The 10000-nt window shown below is 41.5% G+C and overlaps 3 non-coding genes across 3 annotated transcripts in view; all 3 read left to right on the forward strand.

Annotated features, from left to right (window-relative positions):
- The first annotated feature begins 3524 nt into the window (after positions 1 to 3524).
- On the forward strand, positions 3525 to 5447 carry LOC135267520 (small subunit ribosomal RNA). The gene has a single exon (XR_010335938.1). It is a non-coding gene; the product is annotated as a small subunit ribosomal RNA (ribosomal RNA).
- Positions 5448 to 7505: 2058 nt separating this feature from the next.
- Positions 7506 to 7662, forward strand: LOC135267517 (5.8S ribosomal RNA). The gene has a single exon (XR_010335935.1). It is a non-coding gene; the product is annotated as a 5.8S ribosomal RNA (ribosomal RNA).
- A 476-nt stretch (positions 7663 to 8138) lies between these two features.
- Positions 8139 to 10000, forward strand: part of LOC135267522 (large subunit ribosomal RNA) — a 4037-nt gene continuing 2175 nt past the window's right edge. The window contains exon 1 of the ribosomal RNA XR_010335940.1: positions 8139 to 10000. This exon is cut by the window's right edge and continues 2175 nt beyond it. This is a non-coding gene — a ribosomal RNA (large subunit ribosomal RNA).

Below are 10000 nucleotides of genomic sequence, written 5' to 3' on the forward strand. Positions count from 1 at the left end.
CGTGATTTTCTTGTACGACGTTTATTTGCACGTGCTGTCGACTGCGACGAAGTTAAGCGTTCATTTGACTTTGTACATAGTACAGACGAAGTACGACGTTTTCGAAGTACGGCACTCAAAATCGTGATTTTCTTGTACGACGTTTATTTGCACGTGCTGCCGACTGCGACGGAGTACAGCGTTCAATTGACTTTGTGCATAGTACAGACGAAGTACGACGTTTGCGAAGTACGGCACTCAAAATCATGATTTTCTTGTAAGACGTTTATTTGCAGTTGCTTCCGACTGCGACGAAGTACAGCGTTCAATTGACTTTGTACATAGTACAGACGAAGTACGACGTTTGCGAAGTACGGCACTCAAAATCATGATTTTCTTGTAAGACGTTTATTTGCAGTTGCTTTCGACTGCGACGAAGTACAGCGTTCAATTGACTTTGTACATAGTACAGACGAAGTACGACGTTTGCGAAGTACGGCACTCAAAATCATGATTTTCTTGTAAGACGTTTATTTGCAGTTGCTTCCGACTGCGACGAAGTACAGCGTTCAATTGACTTTGTACATAGTACAGACGAAGTACGACGTTTGCGAAGTACGGCACTCAAAATCATGATTTTCTTGTACGACGTTTATTTGCACTTGCTGTCGACTGCGACGAAGTTTAGCGTTCATTTGACTTTGTACATAGTACAAACGAAGTACGACGTTTGCGAAGTACGACACTCAAAATCATGATTTTCTTGTACGACGTTTATTTGCACTTGCTGTCGACTGCGACGAAGTTTAGCGTTCATTTGACTTTGTACATAGTACAGACGAAGTACGACGTTAGCGAAGTACGGCACTCAAAATCGTGATTTTCTTGTACGACGTTTATTTGCACGCGCTGTCGACTGCGACGAGGTTTAGCGTTCACTTGACTTTGTACATAGTATAGACGAAGTACGACGTTTGCGAAGTACGGCACTCAAAATCGTGATTTTCTTGTACGACGTTTATTCGCACGTGCTGCCGACTGCGACGAAATGCAGCGTTCATAGTACAAACGAAGTACGACGTTCACAAAGTGATGAAGTAAAACGTAAACAATAAATAATAATAATGCAACCCACAATACACTAATTGTGTATTAAAATTGCATAACCTACACGAAGTACGACGTTCAAGAATACTAAAGAATTTTATTTGTGTTGTATATAATGAAAAAACAGCAAATTTTTTTGCAAATTACGTATCTGTAAATAAATGTAAACATTTAGCAACTAATCAAAATTGTTTTTTTTTGCCTAGATATTAAAGTAAAACATAAAAATACATTAAATTTATAAAATGCAACCCGCAGCACACTAGATGTGCATTAATATTGCATAACCTTCACGAAGTACGACGTCCAAAAATATTAATTTTTTTTTATATTGAGGTTAAAAGTGAGAAAACATAAATTAATAATAATGCAACCTGCAATACACTTAATATGTACTGATCTTGCATAACCTTTACGAAGTACTACGTTCAAGTATAAATTAATATTATTGTGACTCGCAATACACTAAATTTGTATCAATATTGCATAACCTACACGAAGTACGACGTTCAAGAATATTAAAGAATTTTATTTGTGTTGTATATAATAAAAAAACAGCAAATTTTTTTGCAAGTTACGTATCTGTAAATAAATGTAAACATTCAGCAACTAATCAAAAATGTTTTTTTGCCTAGACATTAAAGTAAATCATAAGAATACATTAAATTTATAAAATGCAACCCGCAGCACAACAGATGTGCATCAATATTGCATAACTGTTACGAAGTACGACGTCCAAAAATATTAAATTTTTTTTTATATGAAGGTAAAAAGTGAGAAAACATAAATTAATAATAATGCAACCTGCAATACACTTAATGTGTACTGATGTTGCATAACCTTCACGAAGTACTACGTTCAAATATAAATTAATATTATTGCGACCCGCAATACACTAAATTTGTATCAATATTGCATAACTTACACGAAGTACGACGTTTAAAAATATTAAATGTTTTATTTGTAGTTTGCATATAATAAAAAAAAAACAAATTTTGATGTAAATTACGTATCTATAAATAAACGTACACATTTAACAATTAAATAAACATAGTATTTTGGCCTAGATATTAAATTAAAACATAAAAATGCATAATATTTATTAAAATGCAACTTGCAATACACCAAATGTGTATTAATATTGCATAACCTTTACGAAGTACGACGTTCACGAAGTACGTCGTTTACGAAGTGCGACGTTTACGAAGTACGTCGTTTACGAAGTGCGACGTTCACGAGGTACGTCGTTTACGAAGTGCGACGTTCACGAAGTACGTCGTTTACGAAGTGCGACGTTCGCGAAGTACGACGTCTACACATTAGGGCACTCAAAATTATTGTTACGTTGTACGACATTCAGACGTTCCAACTGCGACTAACTACAGCATTCATTTGACTTTGCACATACGACGAACGAAGTACGACGTTTACGAAGTACGGCGCTTAAAATAATTTTGTTTTTATTAATTAATTATTTTTTTTAAAACAAACGTTTTTATAATTAAATTTTATAATGGTTTAAATATAAAATATGACTTTTTAATATTATCAATATTTAAAATATTTTCTCCCTTTTGTGTGTATGCCTTATAGTTATAGAGCTGTGCGCTTCGGTAGACGTCGCCTGTGGAGCTATGTCAGTGGAGCGGTGCGCACATCCAATACCGAGCGGCTGCCTCGATCGGTGTCGCGCTGGTATACATATGGTAGTGGTGTGTGTGTCGATGCGTTGAGTGAGGCGATATGAACGGTGTAACGGTTTAGTCGAAGTTTATCATAAATGACGACGACAAAACGACCGATTATGTATACGTTCTGCATTTGCTTCCAATTTATCGACGTTTATCGCACATTTCCGCTATCGAATTCGAATAGGGCTTTGCTTGCGAGATTGCTTTATTTTGTGATTTTGTGGCTCGCCCAGTTCCCCACAGCGAGATTGCGGATGCGGCAAAACGTATTCTCTTACGTTGGCGGTCCTTATGCAATCAAACTTTGTTGAACTAACAAATGTTTGTGATTTAAACAAACAAAAATAATAAATGCGTCAACTCTCTAATATCCGAGCGAGAATATTTATATAATATTCGTAACGTTTATGGATTCGAAAGAATTTCATAAATTCACGTCGCATTCAATCTTGCGAAGAGTGAAGAGAATGTTTGAACTTTTAAATCGGCAAAGGTAAAAAATAATATTATAAATATTATTATTATGCCTTTATTGACCGATATATGTGTTGTGGTGTTTAACGACTACGACGACGATGATGACGATACATTTATCTCTATATCGTACGAAGAAAAGAAGAAACAGCGTGGCGTTACTTTCTTATATGTTAGATTGTTTCGCACAAACGCGCATATTCTTCATCTTTATAAACGATGATGATGAGTATTTTATTCTCTCGTCTGTCTCAAAAAACACAAAAACACAGTTCCCTGGTTGATCCTGCCAGTAGTCATATGCTTGTCTCAAAGATTAAGCCATGCATGTCTCAGTACAAGCCAAATTAAGGTGAAACCGCGAAAGGCTCATTAAATCAGTTATGGTTCCTTAGATCGTACCCACATTTACTTGGATAACTGTGGTAATTCTAGAGCTAATACATGCAAACAGAGCTCCGACCGGAGACGGAAGGAGCGCTTTTATTAGATCAAAACCAATCGGTGGCGGTTTCGCCGTCATCGTACAACTTGGTGAATCTGAATAACTTTACGCTGATCGCACGGTCTCGCACCGGCGACGCATCTTTCAAATGTCTGCCTTATCAACTGTCGATGGTAGGTTCTGCGCCTACCATGGTTGTAACGGGTAACGGGGAATCAGGGTTCGATTCCGGAGAGGGAGCCTGAGAAACGGCTACCACATCCAAGGAAGGCAGCAGGCGCGCAAATTACCCACTCCCGGCACGGGGAGGTAGTGACGAAAAATAACGATACGGGACTCATCCGAGGCCCCGTAATCGGAATGAGTACACTCTAAACCCTTTAACGAGGATCAATTGGAGGGCAAGTCTGGTGCCAGCAGCCGCGGTAATTCCAGCTCCAATAGCGTATATTAAAGTTGTTGCGGTTAAAAAGCTCGTAGTCGAATTTGTGTCCCGCGCCGCCGGTTCATCGTTCGCGGTGTTAACTGGCGTTTCGCGGGACGTCCTGCCGGTGGGCTTAGCTCGAGAGGGCGGCCCAACTCAATCCCGCCGCGGTGCTCTTCATTGAGTGTCGAGGTGGGCCGGCACGTTTACTTTGAACAAATTAGAGTGCTTAAAGCAGGCTAAAACTTCGCCTGAATACTGTGTGCATGGAATAATGGAATAGGACCTCGGTTCTATTTTGTTGGTTTTCGGAACCCCGAGGTAATGATTAATAGGAACGGATGGGGGCATTCGTATTGCGACGTTAGAGGTGAAATTCTTGGATCGTCGCAAGACGGACAGAAGCGAAAGCATTTGCCAAAAACGCTTTCATTGATCAAGAACGAAAGTTAGAGGTTCGAAGGCGATCAGATACCGCCCTAGTTCTAACCATAAACGATGCCAGCTAGCGATCCGCCGACGTTCCTCCGATGACTCGGCGGGCAGCTTCCGGGAAACCAAAGCTTTTGGGTTCCGGGGGAAGTATGGTTGCAAAGCTGAAACTTAAAGGAATTGACGGAAGGGCACCACCAGGAGTGGAGCCTGCGGCTTAATTTGACTCAACACGGGAAACCTCACCAGGCCCGGACACCGGAAGGATTGACAGATTGAGAGCTCTTTCTTGATTCGGTGGGTGGTGGTGCATGGCCGTTCTTAGTTGGTGGAGCGATTTGTCTGGTTAATTCCGATAACGAACGAGACTCTAGCCTGCTAAATAGGCGTATTTCGACATCCCAAATGCCGGCTGGAGCCGGGTTCGCCCGGTCTCTATGTGCGGTTTTTACTGTCGGCGTACAAACAATTCTTCTTAGAGGGACAGGCGGCTTCTAGCCGCACGAGATTGAGCAATAACAGGTCTGTGATGCCCTTAGATGTTCTGGGCCGCACGCGCGCTACACTGAAGGAATCAGCGTGTCCTCCCTGACCGAGCGGTCCGGGTAACCCGCTGAACCTCCTTCGTGCTAGGGATTGGGGCTTGCAATTGTTCCCCATGAACGAGGAATTCCCAGTAAGCGCGAGTCATAAGCTCGCGTTGATTACGTCCCTGCCCTTTGTACACACCGCCCGTCGCTACTACCGATTGAATGATTTAGTGAGGTCTTCGGACCGGTGCGCGGTGGCGTTTCGACGTTGCCGATGTTGCTGGGAAGATGACCAAACTTGATCATTTAGAGGAAGTAAAAGTCGTAACAAGGTTTCCGTAGGTGAACCTGCGGAAGGATCATTAACGTGTAAATGTTGTTGTTTAGTTGTCACACATACACACACATTTTGTCTGTGCTGATCAACAAAAAACACACATACATACACTATTCGTATGATGATCAATTCTCATACAAAATTCTTTATTATGCGTCGAACGGAAAAGCAACAACGGGTCGTCTTGCATTAAGCGGATCTGTTGTTACGTTTTTCGATTTATTTTATAAATCGATTGTAAACGTGCCGTAAACGACGTTTTCAAAGAATTTTTTCGAACATTAACACGAATCAATATTGTCGAAAGATGGTTATGTGCTAACGTTTTATTATTGCTTTCGCAGTGCCGGTCTTAGCGTATTTCCATCATCGTATTCGCTTCGAAAAAAAGTACTAATACACAGTGGTGGTGTATAATTAATGTGCAAGAGATGTTGTTGTTGTTGTTGTAGTATTTGTATATGGTTGGAGTTATTTATAATAACAAACAAGAATGAATGAATGAATAATAATGGTGTCTGCCAATACGATCGTACTTTATGTACACGACTAAAACTTTATACATACAAACCATAATAATAAATAAACTCGAAACAACCAACAACAAAATTAATACGCTACTGTACATACAAATACACATTTATACATACCATCATTTTACTTAACCGATGGTGAGTGATGTTTGAAAAATAAACGCTTAGGCTTACGGTTTTGTAAGCCAGTCTTTGCGTATTTTCTTCATCGTATTCGCTTCGGAAAAAAGAAAATAAAGATGGTGTATAATTAATGTGTAAAAGAGATGTTGTAGTTGTAATTTAATTTGTAAATGGTTGGAGTTTATTAATAAATAAAAGGGGCTGTCTATTCGTCTGTACTTTATGTACAAGACTAAAACTTTATACATACAAACCATAATAATAAATAAACTCGAAACAACCAACAACAAAATTAATACGCTACTGTACATACAAATACACATTTATACATACCATCATTTTACTTAACCGATGGTGAGTGATGTTTGAAAAATAAACGCTTAGGCTTACGGTTTTGTAAGCCAGTCTTTGCGTATTTTCTTCATCGTATTCGCTTCGGAAAAAAGAAAATAAAGATGGTGTATAATTAATGTGTAAAAGAGATGTTGTAGTTGTAATTTAATTTGTAAATGGTTGGAGTTTATTAATAAATAAAAGGGGCTGTCTATTCGTCTGTACTTTATGTACAAGACTACAAAAACGTTTTATAACAATAAAAAGCTCGAAACAACCAATAACAAAATATACTACTACTATACTACTATACATACAAACGCACATTTATAAATACATAAAATCAATTTACTTTATCGATAGTGAGTGATGTTTGGAAAAAAACGCTTAGGCTTACGGTTTTCGGGTACCTGGGTTCCGCATGCGTCGAAGTAATAATTTACTTTAACGACGCGACGAACCGTAGGAATCTAAATAAAAAAGTTTATTAACTTTTTTAGATTCTGTGGGTTTTAAATGATATACGCCCGACTGACGAAGGAACGTTTTGCACTGCCTGTGCTTTTCTTTTGATTCGTTTTTATGTCGACGGACGTTCTTAGAATGCCCACCAAACGACGTATCACACAAAACACCCTACAATTGTATTGTTTGGTAAATATTGTTGTGATTAAGTTTGTAGCTGTGGCGTTTGTTTGAAGAAAACGTCTGGTTTTTCGACATATTTTCTATTTAATAAATATACATAATGCTTATCGCAAAAGGAGCAGAGTTTTATAGACAAAGTTGATAGAGAAAAAAAACCTAATAGATATATATACGTATTTATAAAACGTTAATATCATCGGGTTATTCTTTATGTAAACTTAAACTATAACTGCATACTCTTTTCGATAAGTAGAAACAAATGCCACTTTAATTAAATAAAATATTATAAAATATAACGCCGAACGTTTCTTTCGATTGGTCCGTTTCTCACATATACATCACAATTGTAATAACCTTAAGTAGTTATTTTTGTTGTTGTGTGATGATGAAACGATTTCGATGTGGAACGGTGCGTTATGTAATAATATTTTAAATTTGTTTGAAAAGATTACCCTGAACGGTGGATCACTTGGCTCGTGGGTCGATGAAGAACGCAGCTAATTGCGCGTCAACTTGTGAACTGCAGGACACATGAACATCGACATTTCGAACGCACATTGCGGTCCTCGGATATACTGTTCCCGGACCACTCCTGGCTGAGGGTCGTGTCAATTTCAAAGACTGCTCGGTTTTTGTCTTAAACACAGCGCACAATGTTGTGTAGACAATTACGTCGGAGCGTGTTGGGTGCAAATATGACGCGTTACTATAATTGTTAATTGATTGTCGGTTGTCATAATAAAATATTATGCAACGTAGACAACAATAAAAACAATATAAATAATAACGCGGCATCCTAAAACGCAATAGCGGCTGACATTCTTATTAGTTTGTTGGTACAAGTTGGTTTAGACGTAGCACGTCCGATATTAAAAAGCAGCCACAACGCTTAAATTTCGAACGAAGCGATCGTCGTGTCCGAGACGTTAAAGTTGTTTATATGCATATTTTATGCACTATAATTAACAACAACAACATTCTCGCAACGACGTCAGATCGATGTTTGAAATTGTTTGGAGGCAGCCATATAAACGGAATACGTGTAATTATCGTCTGACAAAATAAAGGCAAATTTATATTTGCGACCTCAGAGCAGGTGAGACTACCCGCTGAATTTAAGCATATTATTAAGCGGAGGAAAAGAAACTAACTAGGATTTCCTTAGTAGCGGCGAGCGAACAGGAAAAAGCCCAGCACTGAATCCCGCGGCCGAAACCGGACGCCGGGAAATGTGGTGTTAGGGAGGATCCGTCATCCCGAGATTGTGCGACGCGTCCAAGTCCATCTTGAACGGGGCCACAGCCCATAGAGGGTGCCAGGCCCGTAGTGACCGTTGCCGATAACGGGAGGATCTCTCCTCAGAGTCGGGTTGCTTGAGAGTGCAGCCCTAAGTGGGTGGTAAACTCCATCTAAGGCTAAATATGACCACGAGACCGATAGCGAACAAGTACCGTGAGGGAAAGTTGAAAAGAACTTTGAAGAGAGAGTTCAATAGTACGTGAAACCGTTCAGGGGTAAACCTGAGAAACCCGAAAGGTCGAAAGGGGAGATTCAGCGTGACTCGATAGCGGCGCTAAATGATCATGCGACGAACGGCGTACGCGTCGTTCGCGCCTTTTGTTTATGCGAACCGAAGTCGAACGCGTGCACTTCTCCCCCAGTAGGACGTCGCGATCCTTTGGGTGTCGATCTAAGGCCCGCGGTGGAGCCCGTTCGAACGGTTCGCCGTTTCGGACGAACCCGCGGTGTTTCCCGGTCGACTCGCTCGAAGGTATGCATATGGCGCCGGGCCGCTACACAGTTAGCGTCCGACCATTGGCAAGCGCGTTCGTTTATGACGGTAATCGCACCTGGTGTCGGTTCTGTCTACGAATGGCTGTTCGCCAATGAGTTCTCGGACAGACTCGGTTGAAACGCCGATCTGCGACGCTATAGCTTTGGGTACTTTCAGGACCCGTCTTGAAACACGGACCAAGGAGTCTAGCATGTGCGCGAGTCATTGGGACATGACTAAACCTAAAGGCGCAATGAAAGTGAAAGTTCGTCTTGCACGGACTAAGGGAAGATGGGCGGCCGTTACGGCTGTCGCCCCGCACTCCCGGGGCGTCTCATTCTCATTGCGAGAAGAGGCGCACCAAGAGCGTACACGCTGGGACCCGAAAGATGGTGAACTATGCCTGGTCAGGACGAAGTCAGGGGAAACCCTGATGGAGGTCCGTAGCGATTCTGACGTGCAAATCGATCGTCGGAACTGGGTATAGGGGCGAAAGACTAATCGAACCATCTAGTAGCTGGTTCCCTCCGAAGTTTCCCTCAGGATAGCTGGCGCTCGTCGCTTACGAGTTTCATCCGGTAAAGCGAATGATTAGAGGCATTGGGGTCGAAACGGCCTCAACCTATTCTCAAACTTTAAATGGGTGAGATCTCCGGCTTGCTCGAACTTTATATGAAGCCGCGAGACTCGAATCAGAGTGCCAAGTGGGCCATTTTTGGTAAGCAGAACTGGCGCTGTGGGATGAACCAAACGCCGAGTTAAAGCGCCTAAATCGACGCTTATGGGATACCATGAAAGGCGTTGGTAACTTAAGACATCAGGACGGTGGCCATGGAAGTCGGAATCCGCCAAGGAGTGTGTAACAACTCACCTGCCGAAGTTACTAGCCCTGAAAATGGATGGCGCTGAAGCGTCGTGCTTATACTCGGCCGTCAGCGGCATGTGCGGTCGGTTATTTAATTAACCGGCCATGAAGCCCTGACGAGTAGGAGGGTCGCGGCGGTGAGCGCAGAAGGACTGGCCGTGAGGCCGTCTGGAGCCGCCGTCGGTGCAGATCTTGGTGGTAGTAGCAAATACTCCAGCGAGGCCCTGGAGGACTGACGTGGAGAAGGGTTTCGTGTGAACAGCCGTTGCACACGAGTCAGTCGATCCTAAGCCCTAGGCGAAAGC

This window comes from Tribolium castaneum, unplaced genomic scaffold, assembly GCF_031307605.1.
Source record: "Tribolium castaneum strain GA2 unplaced genomic scaffold, icTriCast1.1 ptg000048l, whole genome shotgun sequence".
Taxonomy (NCBI): Eukaryota; Metazoa; Arthropoda; class Insecta; order Coleoptera; family Tenebrionidae; genus Tribolium; species Tribolium castaneum.